Source organism: Heliangelus exortis, chromosome 2, assembly GCF_036169615.1.
Source record: "Heliangelus exortis chromosome 2, bHelExo1.hap1, whole genome shotgun sequence".
NCBI classification, from domain to species: domain Eukaryota; kingdom Metazoa; phylum Chordata; class Aves; order Apodiformes; family Trochilidae; genus Heliangelus; species Heliangelus exortis.
This window is the reverse complement of record NC_092423.1, coordinates 4,960,273-4,976,777: the sequence shown is the minus strand read 5'-3', so window position 1 is coordinate 4,976,777 and position 16,505 is coordinate 4,960,273. Positions and strand designations below refer to the sequence as shown.

Below are 16,505 nucleotides of genomic sequence, written 5' to 3'. Positions count from 1 at the left end.
AAGTAATTAATTGAAAGAGTCTGTTAAGGATTAAATTCAACTCTTGGGCTCTTCCTTGCCTGGGAAGGAGATGTCTCCATGCCTTGTACAGGCAGGGGAATGTGAATTTCTTTTTCTCTGGGACCTGTGAGGAGAAATTTGTTGAAGCTTGGAAAGCAGTGGAACAGCCCTGAAAGCTTTGTATTTCTGGAGAAGAGAAGAGGAGACCAGGGAAGCCTGGAGAAAGCTGCACAGGTCCCAGGAGCCATCCAGACCCAGTGCTTCCTAGGCTCATTTATCCTCCTTAATTCCTCCTTCATGGGTCTGTGGGTCTGGAGCTGTTCTGGAGCACAATGTGTCCCTTGGCATGGATCTCCATGTAATGAACCAAGGTCTTCTCAGGGCTCTACAAACATGTAGGATGGGGTAAGCTGCCCAGCCATGGGCTTTTTTTTGCTTCTCATTTGTCTGGGTATGTCTAAGCAGTTCAGAATTTTGCAGCACTGTATGGATATTTGTTTAAAGACCATCCAAGGAACTCTTTTCTTCTTTTCTCCTCTGTTTGTTTCAAAGCTGCTGGAGGATACCTTAAGGGAACCATTCAAACTAAGAGCTTGTGAGAGGCTTTCCAGTGCAAAAACTGGAAAATATCACTCTAAAAATATCTTCCATCTAGGAGTGAAGTCTTTCATTTAGGTTTCAACAATCCTTCTCCAGGGTCTTAACTCCAAGCCTTAGGTGCTGCAACTTGTGAGCTGCCCAGCCCCATGCTGGTTTGCAGATGGGCCAAGGACATTGGGTTCTTACAACCTTTAAATGAGTAATGAGACCCCTGAGCATTCCAGCTCCCCTCAGACATGGGCAATTCCAGTCCACCAGAAGCCCTGATTATTATTTTTGTTTGTTTGCCTATTGACTTCCATCTGAGTCAACGCTGAATCCAGATAAAAATAAACCTGAAACATTTTGCTCTCTCTCTCTGTCACTCCAACACATCACACTCCCAGACATATGTACTCCCTCTCCCTGGCAAGCATCCTGGATTTCATATGAACTTGGGGAAAACAAGGAAGCTCTGGTTTTCTGCCAGATTTAGCAATTGATTACAAACTGTGTGACTGCTCAAAATCACGTTTGCTTTTGAGGGTTGATTAATGGGTTGGAGGCATCTGCTTGAGGAAGTACCCAACAGCTTGTCTGCTTTCTCTAGACTCATGTTAGTTGAAGAAAAAATGTTTCTACTTACAAGTTTTCTCTGGCCTATGAACTTTATTCATGATTGTCCTTCTGTTCCTTCCAGTGCCAATATTAAGCAATGTTTTTCCATGATGTATTAGATGTCCTAACAGAGGTTCAGGGACCCCTTTGCAGTATCTTAAAGTCAATTTTTGTTTAGTGGGAAGCTTATTACTGGTACTAACAGGGCATCCAAAGCCACACCAGAAAGTCCAGGCAGACACTTCAGAAGTCAGCACGTGTCTGAAAGCTTTTTTTAGGCAGGGAGGTTTGTTTTTTTCCTTTAGATTCCCACTGACTAAAGAGCACCCATGGCTCCTGGCTTTGCACTGGGGATGAAAAAAGGATGGGATGAACAGATGCTTGGCTTCACCTCACGGGTATCACTTGGGCTTTGTGCATTGACCCCAAGAACCAGCTCTGAACCTGTTGCTGGATCAGGTTTTGGTAATATAGTGGATACAGGGGAAGAAAAAGCAGAGGAAGGTGGGAATGGAAGAGGGAGGAGTTTTAAATGGTGATGCTAGGATGCTGGGAGGCTGCTTGGAAGCATGGACACTGCCCATGAACATCAGAGGCAGAGGAGTAATAGAGGAGATGTTATACCAAGAGCTGTGGAGCTCAAATGAGGGAAAACAAAGCTACAGCCCTGGGTGACTGGGGTATGAGCCACACATCTGGTGGTGGAGTGAAACCATGGCAGATGAATCAAATTCTGCCCCTCCATAAGGATTCTGGCGTGGGATTATCCCACTTAAAGCTTTAAGAGTCTCTCCGGTGCAGCTGAATGATATGAGTTCCCTCCAGACAACAGGGAAGGAATTTTGGGGACAGTTTTTATCATTACAGGGTTTATGCCTTTCCCCAGGACACTCTGAATTTGGAAGAGACAGGAGACCTGGGTGACACACCAGCTATTTTCCAGCATCCCATCTCAATCTTGAGTACGTTTTTCCAGGATGGAAATACAGATGGACACACGTTCTGCATTAGGCATCCTGTTGTGCTGGTGTTGTGCTAAAATTTGATATGTTCAGAGGGTGGAGGGATGAATACAAAAACACTGTTAAGATTTAGAAAAATTATATTTCAGAGTACTACCTCCAAGCTGCAGGATTTTGGATTTTCAGTGGGTTACTCTGTTACCAGAGCAACTCCAAGCCACATCTCTCTTCTGATTGCACTTCTGAAGGACCTTTTCTTGCTCTCTGTGGAGTCAACATGGATCTCACCTGCAACCAAGGACCATCAGTGCAAGGATGTGCCCTCTAGGTCTTGCTCAGAAATGTGACAATGGAGAGCACCTTGGCTAAGAACTGAGTTTGCTAATGAGTCAGAGATGTGCTGGCAGCCAGGGAAGTGAGACATATGGTCCCTCTTCCCTCCTTGTCTTCTCAAGTGTCAATTGGCTTCCCCTGCATGTTACAACTCAGAGACTGAGTTCTTACCAGCCTGCCTTCTTCTCCTGATGCCCATGTTTTGTTCAAGGCACTGAAAAATCTGGGGAAGGACAGATAAAACACTCAGTAGCATCTATTTTGCTGTGGAGTTGCTCTGCAGTACCACTGCTGGAGTAGTGCAATGGGTGAGAAAGCAACAGCCCCACAGATTATTGGTTGATTTTGGCTATGAAGGTGTGAGGTATGGCTTTGCTAGCCCCAGCCACCACTCCTTGGAGACTGGGAAGACAACTTTAGAAATGTTGATTTGTTACTGCTGATTCTGTAGTTTTATATATTTGTCCATATGTTGAAATCTTAAAAAAAAAATGGCTAAAAAGAGTTAACAAAGAGCATAAGATTCTGTAAAGCAATGAGATATTTTTGAGCCTCCTTCCCTGGGATGGTTTGCCATCTCTGATGGAGAAACTGGTTGGGCAAGACGTGGGTGAAAGCTGCTGCAGGGATGAGCTAATCCATCACAGTTTGTCAAGCTGCCTGCTGATGCTTCTTGGAGTCAGGATGGGGAGAAGATGGGGCTTAGTGTTTGGCAGGGCTTGTTTGCAAACACCTACTTTCTGCTCTCTGCAGTTCAATGAGGAAGAGATGAAGGAATTTTTAGGGGGGGGGGAGGGGCTGAGAATCCCCCGAGCAGCCTCGTGTCTCTCCAACAGAAGGGTGGGAAATGACTCCGAGGGACACGGCGGCGCCTGCGAGCTCCTCCTTGGGAAAACTGGAGATCACTGATTTACGGGTGTGTTTTGACATGCAGACTCCTTGGAGAGCTCCTCAGGAAGCCTTAGAGGATGTGAAGAAGGAAATAGTTCACTAGAAAAGGGAAAAGCTAGAGCCAGATTGACTTGCAGAGGGAATTAGGGTAAGAGGAGGGCTCGCAAATGCAGTGGGAGATGCCAGGGATGAGGCAGGGGTCCTGGAGCAGGGGCAGAGAGCAGAGACATTGAAATATGCTGGAATTAGATTTGGGATAGCACGTGGAGCTTGGGGGGGAGGCAGACTGTCCCTCCACACATCCAGAAGCAGCAGTTTCTAAACCACACAGCAGATTTTCCAGCACTGGTGCAAGGGTGAAGATGCTCCCTCAGGAGGGCAGGAGATGTTTTATGAAGCTATTGGGTCTGCAGAGAGGAGGACTCTCCCAGCAAGTGTGGAATCTTCTCTTTGGTGCTTTCTTAGTGATCTGAATTCCCTCCAGAAGCTTCTCAAGGTGTTCTGAGGAGTTACTAATGAGGATTATCTGTAAAGAGGCCCTGGACCTGTTGTTTTTTTGGTTTTTTTGCAAAGGTGATGGAAGGGGTGTTTTGGGATGTTTTTGTTTTTTGGAAGGGGTGATGTGGGATGGGTGAGGAAGAGGAAACCCAGTGTTCACTTGTACAATTCCAGAACTTTGGTTTCCACATCTGCAAGCAAATAGGGATAGAGCAGGAGACTACAATCCCCACCAGTCCCATGCAGCTGATGGCCCCTCCAGCACAGACACTGCAGTACATTAAATCCTGCAAATCCTGCAAGATTAAACTGAGGGCCTTCTCAAAGCTTTTGTGGTGTGAACATACCCCAGGTAGGATGGGTTCCTCTCAGCTTTGCATTTCCTAGCTTTCTATAGCAAGCTGCTGTCTCCCAGAAGATTGAAGTGGAAGATCAGGAGGCATCCAAGCTGCGTTTTGGGATGACCCCAATTGTCCTGCTTTGCCCTGGGGACTTCACAAGGGCAATAAACAACTTCTGAATGGCAAGGTGTCAAGACTGTGAAAAGTCAAGCTTGGGTTAGGGATGTTTATAGGCAATGTCCTGCTGTCACTGAGGGGTTTCTGATGGGACAGAGAGTGCAGAGGAATGTCTGGGTTCTGCACAAATCTGTAATTTGTGTGCAGCGTTCTGCAGTTCTCACTTGGTGCTTCACAGTTTAATGCATTCATTTTTGTCCTCTAACCTTGATTCCTTTTAGAGACTCAGCAGACTAATTTATGTTCCATTCTGATGTTTTAGTCCTTGCTCCAGACAGCTAAAAGGGTGATGTGTCAATTTGTTGCCTATATAAACCAGAGAGGAGCCAGTAAGCCTTTCCCTCTTAAAAACCTGCTGTCTCTTAGTAACTGAACATCAAGAAAAAGTCCCCAGCCTTAATGGGAGACTTTCTCATTTCCCCAGTTTCTATCTATCTCCTTTTCTTGGGATTGGCTCCTGGACATCTGTGAGGAAGCTGAGTGTAAGTATATGTGAATATTCCTACAAGTAGAATCTTGGCCCATCATTCTCTTGCAGTTTACAGGAAATATCCATGTTCTTGCTGTGGCAAGCTGGTAATCCAGCCAGGATTTAGTCCTTTTAAAATGATAAAAGGCAGAATAATTTCTCCATAAACTTCTTTCATGGTCTCTGTTTCCTGTACTGTTCCCATTCCCATGGAAAGATAATGAATAGCAACACAATCAATTTTTATACAGCAGAACAAGGTGTTACAACAAGCAGTTTTCCTCCAGGTTGTGTTGGAGCAGGTTGCAAGGTACTCAGACATTAAGAATGCACTCACAGCTTGAGTAGTGATTGATCATTATGGGTGGGGACTTCCTCAAGCTCCAGTTGGAGTCATCTGTTGAAAAAAAAAAACCTATTTATTCTGGAATTACCAAGGAATTGCTCTGCAAACTGCAGGGCTGCTTGGTGTGCAGGAGAATGCAGTCAGCTACATTTAGAGATGACTTCCACAGAGCTAACTCTGGGGACCTAATTCCTCCTCCACAGGGAAAATGTTGTGGAAACTGTGAACATCAAATACTGTGATGTTGCTGGAGCCAGAAGGTGCAGTGGTAGCACTGCTCTGTAGAGCTCCCTGCACTGGATGTTGATCAGAGTCATATAATTTTGAAGAAGAATTTGGGTTGGGAAGGACCTTAAAGGTCATCTAGTTCCATCACCCCTGCAGGGACACCTCCCTCTAGACCAGGATGCTCCAAGCATCATCCAACCTGGCCTTGAATGCTTCCAGAGATGGAGCAGCCACCACCTCCCCGGGCAACCTGTGCCAGTGAAGAATTTCTTCCTAATATCTAACCTAAACCTCTCCTCTTTCAGCTTAAAAACATTCCCCCTTGTCCTGTCCTGTCCTGTCAGCATATGCACTTGTCCAAAGTCCCTCCCCAGCCCTTTCAGGCACTTGAAGGTGCTCTAAGGTATCCCTGGAGCCTTCTCTTCTCCAGGTTGAACAACCCCAACCCTCTCAGCCTGGCTCCATTCCCTCAATCATGTCAGCTTTGTGTTCATCAGTTAGGGGAAAACCAGCTCCTTCAGTTGTGTTGGGTAGGTTTATATTGCCAAAGCTCTTCATCTCCTATTTTTAAAAGTTGAGTTGGGGAACAGTCTCAGAGGATGGGGGGGAGGGAGTTCTTATTATGGGCTTTCTTTTCTCTCAAAAGCACAAGGATTAGACCAGTGTCTATCACAGAGCAGAGTGGATCCAAGAATAGACTCCAGCAGGACCATTCCCATCCCTCTGTCTGCAGATGGCAAACAGAGAGAAATGTTGTTAAATGCTGGAGTTAGGGGAATTCCTCTCTCTTTGACTCAGCTAACAATTTTATATTAAATTCAGAATGGCAACTTGAACATGGATCAAAGCATTATGACAGCTGCCAGACTTTGATAGATTTTTTTTTTTTTTTTTTGTGGGGAAAAAGTGATGGAAGTAGCACAGGTTATATATGTTGGTGGATAATGGATTTGAAATTGCATATGCTGTCACACCCAAAGAGGCTGAGGTTTTTGCTGAGAATTCTTGCTCCTTTTCTTTCCACCCCAGCATGCTGATGATCCAGGGAAAATTGGTTTTCAGCATCAGTTTCCTGGCTGCATTTTGAAGCCTGTGGGATTAAAAAAAATATGTAACAAGATCTGAAACTGACAAAAAGAAGCCTTCAAGACTATTTTTCTCCCCTTTCCTGTAGCCTGAAGTCAGGGAAGCATTTCAATACAGGCAAAGTGCTGCTACTTACAGCATCCTGGCATAGGAGACTTGGGTGTTACAGCTCTGTAGTTTTAGATGAGGTTGTGTTAGGGTGCTGGTTGCTGCTGTTGTCACAGATTTGGATCCTTATCTGTGTGTGGAGCAGGTCTCATTCTGGCTGTGCAAAACCACATCAAAGAACCTGATCAGATGGGGTTTATCTGACAACCTCAGCTGAAGCTGGACCAGTCCCTTCAGATCTTTTTATTGCCTGCAGAGAGGAGGAGACACTTACAGAGGCTTAAAAATCTCTTTCAGGTGGCTCTTTTAAGATGAGATAAGCCATGCTCTGGACTCCTGACAATGTTATCTGGCTCTCTGTTGACCACAGAAGGGCAGTGAACAAAAAGAGACTTTTTTTCTACCCCAGATAAGCCCCACGAGCTGGATGCTCGTGCAGTATTTCATTGCCAAAGGCACAACTCCCAGGCTTTTGACAGAAGGAGGTTTTCCAGTGAAACCATTCCAGCAACACTTGATCATGAAATGAGCCCTGTTGGCAGTGATGCAGGTGGCTGCAGATTTTTTTAGGATTTTTTAGGATTTCTGCTGCCTGCTGGCCCCTCTTCCAGGGCTGGAGGCAGCCACCCAGCAGCACGGTTCAGCTGACAGATGGTGACTTTGTGCCCTTCCTCTTCACCCACCTGACCTGCAAGTGAAAATCTGTGTTTAACCCTGCTAACACAACATGGGAAAGAGAGGTGAGGGGAGCAGTGATGGCTCTGCTGATTGGGAGTGACCAAAATGTCAGAAACTCTCATCCCATCCACTGCTTCCCAGGGGTTGGTCTGTTCTGTGGTCTTGACTCAGTCAGTTTAGGTTGGTGATGCTTTTTTTTCTCTTTTTTAAATTTTTTGTCTGTTTTGCTCCCAATTACTTCTGTCATGTTTTTTTCCAGATAATAAAAACCTCAGTGTCACCCAGCCTCTTCCAGAAATAACAGATAAATAATTTATCTCACAGAGAGCAGGGACTGCTAAAGGAAGCAGTTGCAGTGCACCAAACACCCCAAAGCTGCTAAAACACAGTTTGCAATTGCAGTGGGGTAACTGGGGAAAAGGGGCTCTGCAGAGGATCAGCATTGCTTGCATTTGTAATTCACCATTTCCAAACCAAATGCCCTCCATCCTCAGGAAATGGGGTGCTCATGGTCCTCATAGTGTTTGCAATAGGATCCTTTCAGCTGGATTGGGTTGGACCCAGTTGTAGCCAAAGTGGTTCTAGGGTTGGATTGCTGGCACCTCCCAGGGCCATGGGGTTCCAAAGGGGTTTTGCAGCCACTCTGCACAAGATCTGGAGCAGGGTTTCTGTTGCACACATTTCTGCAGGGCTGATCTCTCATGGTGCAGGCACCTTGTCCATGATGCTGAGAGCAGCCTCACAGCCACCTCTGAGGAGGGAACATCCCTTGCCTTGGTGTTAGAGGAAGGTCATGGCCATCTGACATGGGGCTGGGCCACTCAAAGTCCTGAGGGACTCCCTGAGGTCCCAACAACAAAATTTCCATCCTTCCTGAGGCCTCAGGTGGTGCTGCTCATCTGTACTTGAGGTGAGAAGGTCCAGAGACAAGCCCCATGTCCTGCTGTTCAGCCAGGATTATGTCTCAGATGCTCTGGGGTATCTCTGATGGCAGGAGACAGATGGATTTTGGCAAGAAGAGACAGAGGGAAGTGTGTGCTTATTCCTGCTGCCAGCTTGTGTAAAAAGGGAATGAAAAAGACAATAACTAATGAAGGGGTTGAGTATCTAGAATGACTTAACTGTTTTTTAAAATATTGTTTTGCTCCTACTCTTTCCCTTGAGGATAGGGTTTTGTTGGTTTTTTTTCTTTCTCTTTGCTTTTATCTGTGCCAAGTTTCAGTAGCAGACTTGGTAGCATAAAATAAATATTTCAATGTTCAACTTCTTTGCAAAATGCACTGGTAGTGACAGTCTGATTCAGGAGATATTTTCCTCTAGAAGGATAATGATATCATCAGTAGCTTTGTCCTCCCACTTATGCCACTCTGGATCAAAAAGGAGCCCCATGGAAAACAATAGATGTGAATCATCATTATATTACACTAATAAAAAAGCAAAACAATACACCCATAAAATAATCCCAGTGGATTTAATCAGGGTGAGAATACAGGTCACTTCTGTGCTGAGACATAAAAGCTGAATTCATCTCAGGCCATTTTTCTTGTTCTATTATTTATTTCCTGGGAGAAGTAACAAACCCCCCTGGCTCCAATCTCCTTTCAGGGAGTTGTAGGGAAGGTTTCCCCTCAGCCTTCTCCAGCCTGAACACCCCAGTTCCCACAGCCTCTCCTCCAGGATGCAGATTTCTCCTACAGCCCCTTCATCACCTTAGTTGCCTCCTTTGGACACACTCCAGCACAAGATAAATCCTGCCTGCAAATCTTTAGGAAAATGTTTTGCAAGACAGCAGAAACTGGAGGAAAATTTGAGGGAGGTGAAGTTCTGGTGCACTGAAGGAGAAATAAGGATGTGCTCCTCCCCACTTGGATACCCACACAAAGGCACCAATCCCAGAACAGCTTTTCCCACTAGAATCTGTACTGGTTTGAGAAGATCAGGATAAAAAGAACCTTCCTGGGACCCCCCCAGCAGCTGCCAGGCTGTTGATGTGGCAGTGATGATGGGGAGGAGCTGAGCCAATGGGAGGAGAGGATGGGTCCAAATGGACCAATCACAGTGCTCCTTCCTAGGATGCTCAGTATAAAATTGGTCCCAAGAGAGCCCTCTGGTGCCTGATTAAATCTTAAGGAATCCAGAAGAACATAGACTGAGTTTGACAATAGAGAGGGTCTGCTTTTTACATTATTTCAGCCCCAATCTAATTTATGTGCATTTATTGCCATTTCTCACCCCAGAGCTGAGTTGTTAAGACATCTGATATGAAATGGGGAATTATGGAGTCATAAAAGTTGGTAAAAACCCCTCAGGTCATCGAGTTCAACTGCTCACCCAGCACCACCAACTAAACCATATCTGGGGAGATCATCCCACAGGACCCAAGAGTGTGTGACCCAGCCTCAGGAAAGCCCTTGCTGTTACCTTCCACTCATTCTTGGCTTCCCTGGAAAAAGAAGATGACAAGAAGAGTGGGTTCAGGAAAGGCAAATGAAGGGAGGTGCTATGGGTGCACATCCTGCCCTTGATAGGGTTAAGACCACAGCTGAGAGCAGGATGGCACCCAGTTTTTTGTCCTCTCTCTGCTTACATCCATGGGGTCCTGCAACACTGTTATTTTAATTATTTATTATATTTATTAATTATATTTAATTATTTTAGCATATGCTTGTAGAAATGTACTGTGGTTGCATCCCTGCTTCTGGCTTTCCAGGCTCCTCCTGTTCCTTGGAGCCTCCCACACAAGAACCATTTCAGGTTACCCAAATGAGCTTGTGCTGTCTCCCAAAATAGCCATGTTTGCTATCAACTACTTCAGGAGCATAAAAAGCTGCATGTCTCAGGTCGAGTGAGTAATATTAATTTATCTTGTGCTTTATTTCAGTGCTAACCAGATTCTTCTGGCAAAAGCTTAGCTTAAGGCAGAGCTAAATCATGGAGTAACCATGGATTAAAAAAGAGACCTTGACTTTTCTGAACAAACCATTTGTCTCAAGAAGGTAAAAAGTCATGGGAAGAAGATCTGATTGTTGGAAGTCATTAGATTCAAAGACTCAAGGGATAAAAGCTATTAATAGCAAAGATAATATGTTATGACATTTTTGACATTACCCATTATTGCATGATTTTTTTTTTTCCTCTTTAAAGTAATTCTTAGCTCAGAAATATGAATTGATGTTGATTGAACACAGTTTTAGAAAGCTTTCATCACAAGGAAATTTCTTTTTCCAATAAGTTCATGAACCCTTTGCAAAAATCTGTGTTTTGTTTCCCTCAAGATCGTCCTAGTCAAGTTCATTGGCATCATGAAGTAATGTCAGATATCCTGGGAAGCCTTGACAGACAGATCTGCTATGGCCATGGGGACTGGAAGGATTTTAGTTTCTCTTTTCTCCCTTCTGAAGTGGTTGGGGGGTGAAAATCCACGTCCTATACCAGTACAAATGTATCTCCCACCAGCCTGGAGAAGGTTTAGGGCTTCACTAGAGATATAACCCAAACCAACCAGTCCCACTTTTCTTATAGATAATTTTTTACATTGGACTGGATTTTCATGGATTGAAGAGCTCAGAGAATTAAGAAATGAAATTATAGCCCTGTGCCTCTCCACTCTCAGAGGTTTTTTTGTCTAGGGAGGGCATGATCCTTCCCAGCCTTTAACTTAAAACCAAATTAAAATTTGCTCTGCTTTGGTTTGCCTTGCTGCCTCTAAAGACTGTGGCTGGGCAGGAACTGGAATAAGCTCCTGATCTGATAACTGAACAGAGTAAATAGATTCTTTCCTAAGGTTTATGTCCTTGTTATTTGTTCAAGATGCAGCTTGCACCAAATTGTCTGTTTGATACTGAATACCAAAACGTGAGAGCTCGGCTGCAAGTTTTTCCTGTACTAAGAGCAAAAGGCAGTGAAGAGAATCTATTAAAAAAATAAAAAAAGCTCTCAAAACCCACAGTGCAGATAACCTGCTCAGATTTAATGCGTGTGTCAAATGTTTCTCAGTTAAAGGATTTTCCTTTCTTTCACACCAGCCTTCTCCTTTTCACCAAAGGCACTGTGTGGGATGTGGTCACAGGGCAGAGATGCCCATCCAAGGTCTGAATGAGGACATTTCTTGCATCTAAAAGGGCTTAGAGCAGCCTCTGCTCCAGGTCAGGATGCTGTGCCCCAGCTTTCCACTTGCTGATAGTGCCTTAAACAATTATTTTATCCTGATGTCCAGGCAATTTTACTCTGCTCCTCACAGAGAAACCTGTGTTGGGCTCCATGGAGCCAAAGACCCTTTGGACCTTGCTGAGGTTTATATCAGCTCTTCAGGCCAGATTGCATCCCAGTGCTGTCTTCCAATGCAGGAGAACCTCTCCTGACCTATTAACCACCCTCCTCATGCTCCCCAGGTGCCATGGGCCTTCTTGGCTACCAGGACACATTGTTGGCTCATGAGCATCCTTCCAACCACCAGCACCCCCAGCTCCCTTTCCCCTGTGCTGCTCCCCAACCTATACTGGTACCTGGGGTTGCTCTTTCCCAGATGTCAGACTTTACACTTGCTCTTATTGTAATTCCTTAAATTTCTCCCAGCCTGTCCAGGTCCCTCTGGATGGCAGCTCAGCCTCTGGGGTGACAACCACTCCTCCCAGGTTTGTGTCATCATGCCTGAACAAGGACAGGGGAAAACCATCTGAGCCTTCATCCAGTGGTTAACTTTTGGCAAATGAGAGCTTTCCTCAGAATAAAGTATTTAGGAAGAGCAAACATTGGGATGAACTTTCTGCAAGAGCTGATGGCTACCACAAGCCTCACCACCTTCTACTCAGGCTGCTTTCAGCCTCAAGGATAAGGTAATGCTTATAGGTTACTTATAAATAATCCACTGTTTCCTGCATGCACAGACACACACACACACACACACCCTCTGCCAGGAACAACAAAAAGAAAATAAATGTAAAAGACATCAGGCTGGTTAATGCCTGTTTCATTACTGGCTATTACTGTGATGGTCAGAGCTGAAGTTGAAAAGAAATAGAGAATTCAAAGTAAACAGCACTGTCTCCTTGGATGCAGGTGGTCATTTCCCATGCTAAGAAGCCAGAATTTTTACTTTATTAGGTCCAATCTCATAATTATTTTTTTTTCTCCCCCCCACTACGGAGATTCAAATATTTCTGTCTCATGCTGAGATCAATTCTTTCAGATTAGGGACAGACATAGAGTCTCTGTCACAATCCCTTGCCCTGATCCCCTGCACCAAAGCAAAGAGATGTTTTAGCTCTCAGAGCTGCTGGAGCAATGAATTGACAAAATCAATTTAAGAGGCAGAAAAGTGCTTTTACTGCCTCCTGTCACAGCCCAAAACCTGGAAAGGGATCAGTTGTATATGGATATATAACGTATTTCTGATCAGAAGAAAAGGGAAAAAAATCTGGATAAAGCTGTAGTACTGAGACATAAGCATTCTGGATTTTTCCCATCTCATCCATGTGCTCCTGACTGCATTGTATGAAATGAATGAAGTAGTTTCCAGCAAGATGAGATGGCTAAGAGTCAATTAAAGTCATTGATTTCTCCAAAGAGCTACAGATAAAATATGTGTATGTGAAAAATACATCAGTTTTTTTGTTTTTTTTTTTTTTTTTACTTTCCTGTATTTGACTGTAAAATGCCATTTTCTGTGCATTTACTATCTCGAATCTCATCCTTTCAATTTTCTGCTAAGCACTTATGCAACCAACTAATTTTTCTTCACTTACAGTGAATTTTGCACTAGAATTGCATGAGCCCATAATGACTCCTGAGCCAGGCTGTCTTTCTGTTAGCTAATAAACACACAAGGCTGCAGGTAAAGCCTGTTAGGCACAGTGACACCGTGCTTTGTTTACCTTTTTGTACATGAAAAAGCAGAGAAATTAACTGAAAACTGAAGTCAGATGGAGGTGGTTATGGACAGAGCCTTTAAACTGACATGGGCTCTGTGCTTGAGCATCATCTCACAGGCTGGCAGCACCAGGAGAGGCTGTGGTGGCAAAAGAGAAAAATTGCAGAGTAAGGAAGGGATGGACAAGAGGCAGCTCCCTGTCCTTAGATGAAATCTGACTTTTAAGCTTTCAACACAAGCAAAGTCTCTCAGGCACTTATTTCTGCAGCATGGACTCCACAGGCTGAGCAGACCAGAACCTGGGCTGAATAACTCAGATCCAGCAGCCAGGCTGTGAGTATTTACATCCAGGTGAACCCCTTGGTCTCTTTAGGGAGAAAAATTGCTATTCCAGAAGTTTGTGTAACTTAGCTGAGACATAAGTAATTTTATTTTTTTTTTTCACTAGAGGGGCTAAGCATTAAAAAAATTACCTGAGCTCAAGGAAGATTCTAGCAGTAGCTACAGATGTAGTTAGGTGAAGAGTAACAAGTCTGTCTGCAAAATGTATTTTCTACTATGTGTGAAAAACCCAGAAATATCCACTGGTCACGCAGGGGCTCCCATGTGTGAAAGGTATTGTGTGTGTGCAGGCTCCATGCAAGTAAATAAAATATTATATTATTGTATTCAAAGTGCTGGTAGCATGGTCTGGAATTTTAATTTAAAGAATTGGGAGGTAATGAAGAGGAGAAGAGGTCTGGTGAGAAGGTTGCTCCTTCCCAGAGGCAACGTCCTGCTGCTTATTTTGCTTTTTACTCTGACCTGTGGATGAGGGACACGAATGATGCCACTAATCAAATATTCCTTTCTGGCTCCTGAGGTGTAAGGACAGCAGGACAGAGACAATCCTGCACTTTGGAGAGTGAATTCCAGGATTCCAGAGGTGAAGAGTGTGGAGTGGGAACCCCAGGGAATAAATAAGTGTGGGGGAAATGGAAACACCATGGGGGGGTGGGATGGATCTGAGATGATAAACTGCACAGTGAGACACAGCAGACTCCTTTTCCACATCAGGATGGTGGGATTAGTACAAAGGGTACCCAAGCAGAAGTGGTTTTGATGCCTTTACTGATTTTCCCAAGGTCTGATGGGTTCCCAGGCTGGGCAGATGGGAACCAGGTCCCACCTGGATGCTGCTTGAACCCACAGGGGTGACATCCCCAAGGGCAGCTGGAGATGAGGCCATTGGCTTCTCTGGTCTCTGTCTTCACAGGACACACTACCCTCCAGCTTCCTTCCCAGGCATCTGTCTGCTCCAGAGCTTTGACACAACCCAGCCCAAAACCTGGGTCAGAAAAGGCTCAGAGTTGCTATTGATGAACTTTTCTTCTTCCAGCTCCCCAAGCAAAGCCAGTGGTTTTACAGTGGAAAGCTGCACTGTAACTTTGGACTCTTTTCCTTGGTGTCGTGGATGAATTATAACCATTGTTATAAAGCTTTCATTCTCTTTCTTATTTTTTTTTCCCCTCTCAGCCAAATCATTCTATTCAAGCAGGGAGCACAGAAATCAAACAGTAAAAAATAAAAAAAAACAAAACAAACCCCACACTCAAGCTTTCTCTAAAGAAAAACACATATAATTTTCCATTCCTGAGAATTAATTTGTTGATGGTGGACCCCAGACAGGGCCCTTTTCTGTGATCTTTGCAGTCACTCCTTTGGGCTGTGATCCCAGCTCCTCTTTGTACCACAGAAAAGCTAATGCTGAGCTCCTCTTTCTCCATCCCTTCATTACTTCACAATTTTTGCTCCTTTCCTTACATCACCTGTCTGGGAGATGAAGCTCAAGCCTACTTGTCTGGTTATAGCACTGAGCCTACATCTGTCTGGGTTTTGGAGCACACTGGTGCTGTTCAGTCATCCCAGCAGAAAGAGATGGGACCTCATGGGCTTGCTTTCTCTCTTTTTTTTTTTTTTTTTTTTTTTTTTTCCTGTGACAAAAGCACAAAATAAAGTTTTCATTAAAAGAAAAAAGACTAAAATGAAGTGTTCATTTAGGTAATGACAGAGAGAAGAAGCCTGGGTGACTAATGCAGGATAATCAGCATTTTGGCTGCAATTGAAGAGCAAGAAGCACAGGAGAGGTTAAGTAAATACAAAGCAGTTTTCTTTGGCTTGGTATGAAATGAAAATCTGATGTGGTACTTGTGGTAGAGGAGCCTGACAGATATGATTCACCTCCTGGTGCTGATCCATCACCTTTGGAGTCCTGCCTGGCCTCTGCTTTCTCACCCTGTCACCTCATGCAGAAGTTCCCATCACCTTAGGCCATCTCAGGTGGCACTTAGCAGCCACATTTAGACAAATCAGTCAGCAAGGTTCTGGGGTGTAGCTCAGGTGACACCTCCTATTAACCCAGAGGTGTCTGAGCCAGCCTCCAAGCTCCTCTCCTTCCCACTGGGAATATTGCCAGGACAGCCCATGGGATGCAGGGAGCTCCTGGGGGCACCTAAAGGCAAAACCTCCATTTTTGGATAAAATTCTCTCTGGGCCATGCTCCTTCTGCAGAGTTTGGAGTGAGGCTTTCACAGGGTTCTGGATGCAGATGATGATCTGGCCCAGGCAAACAGAAAATCCACTTTTTTCCATGTAGGTTATAGGTAGCACACCTGGGTGTACAGACCATGCCAGCAAAGCTGGAAAAAAGCAAAATAACTGAGTTGAGGTGGTTTGGTTGTTTGGGCTGTTGACTCAGATAGGAACAACTAATAAATAACCCCATTGAAAATGATGGGGATAAGTAACATATAGGGAAAAGCATGTGATCCTTCCTTCCTTGCTGAAGCAGGGACCAGGAGGTCTGATGGATTTGGCTTTTAATTGATTTTGACTGCACAGCCTTTCAGATTTGTGCTGTTTGTAATCATTTTGCAAGGAGCCCGTCCCCATATGAATCATAAATATCTTGTGGCCAGAAGCTAATCCCATTTCAGCTCGTGTGGGAAGGGCTGATTTATTGAAGGAGTCACAAGATGAATTTTAGGTCTGCAGCAGCTTGAGGCTTTCCTTTCAGTCCTGGGGCACCCAGGGAGTTGGAGGGGGAGGCAGCTTGGATCTGCTTCGTTTTGCATCTCTGCCTCTCTGAGTTCAGCAAGAGGGGGACCTACACACTTCCTAAAAAATTTATGGTGCTGGCAATTTTGGGGAAAAAAACCCCAAAACAACAAACAACCCACGTTTTTATGTAACTTCTTCCTTGACTGCTTTGCAAGCAGCTTCTCAGTGCTTGTGAGTGCTGACTAAAGCAAAAAGATGCTTTGAAAGCCAGAGTACTCCAAGT

General features: G+C 44.5%; 1 long non-coding RNA gene across 1 annotated transcript; it reads left to right on the top strand.

Annotated features, from left to right (window-relative positions):
- Positions 1 to 13,304: 13,304 nt before the first annotated feature.
- On the top strand, positions 13,305 to 15,333 carry LOC139793657 (uncharacterized). The gene is made up of 2 exons (XR_011724697.1): positions 13,305 to 13,516; positions 15,224 to 15,333. It is a non-coding gene; the product is annotated as an uncharacterized lncRNA (long non-coding RNA).
- Positions 15,334 to 16,505: the final 1,172 nt, after the last annotated feature.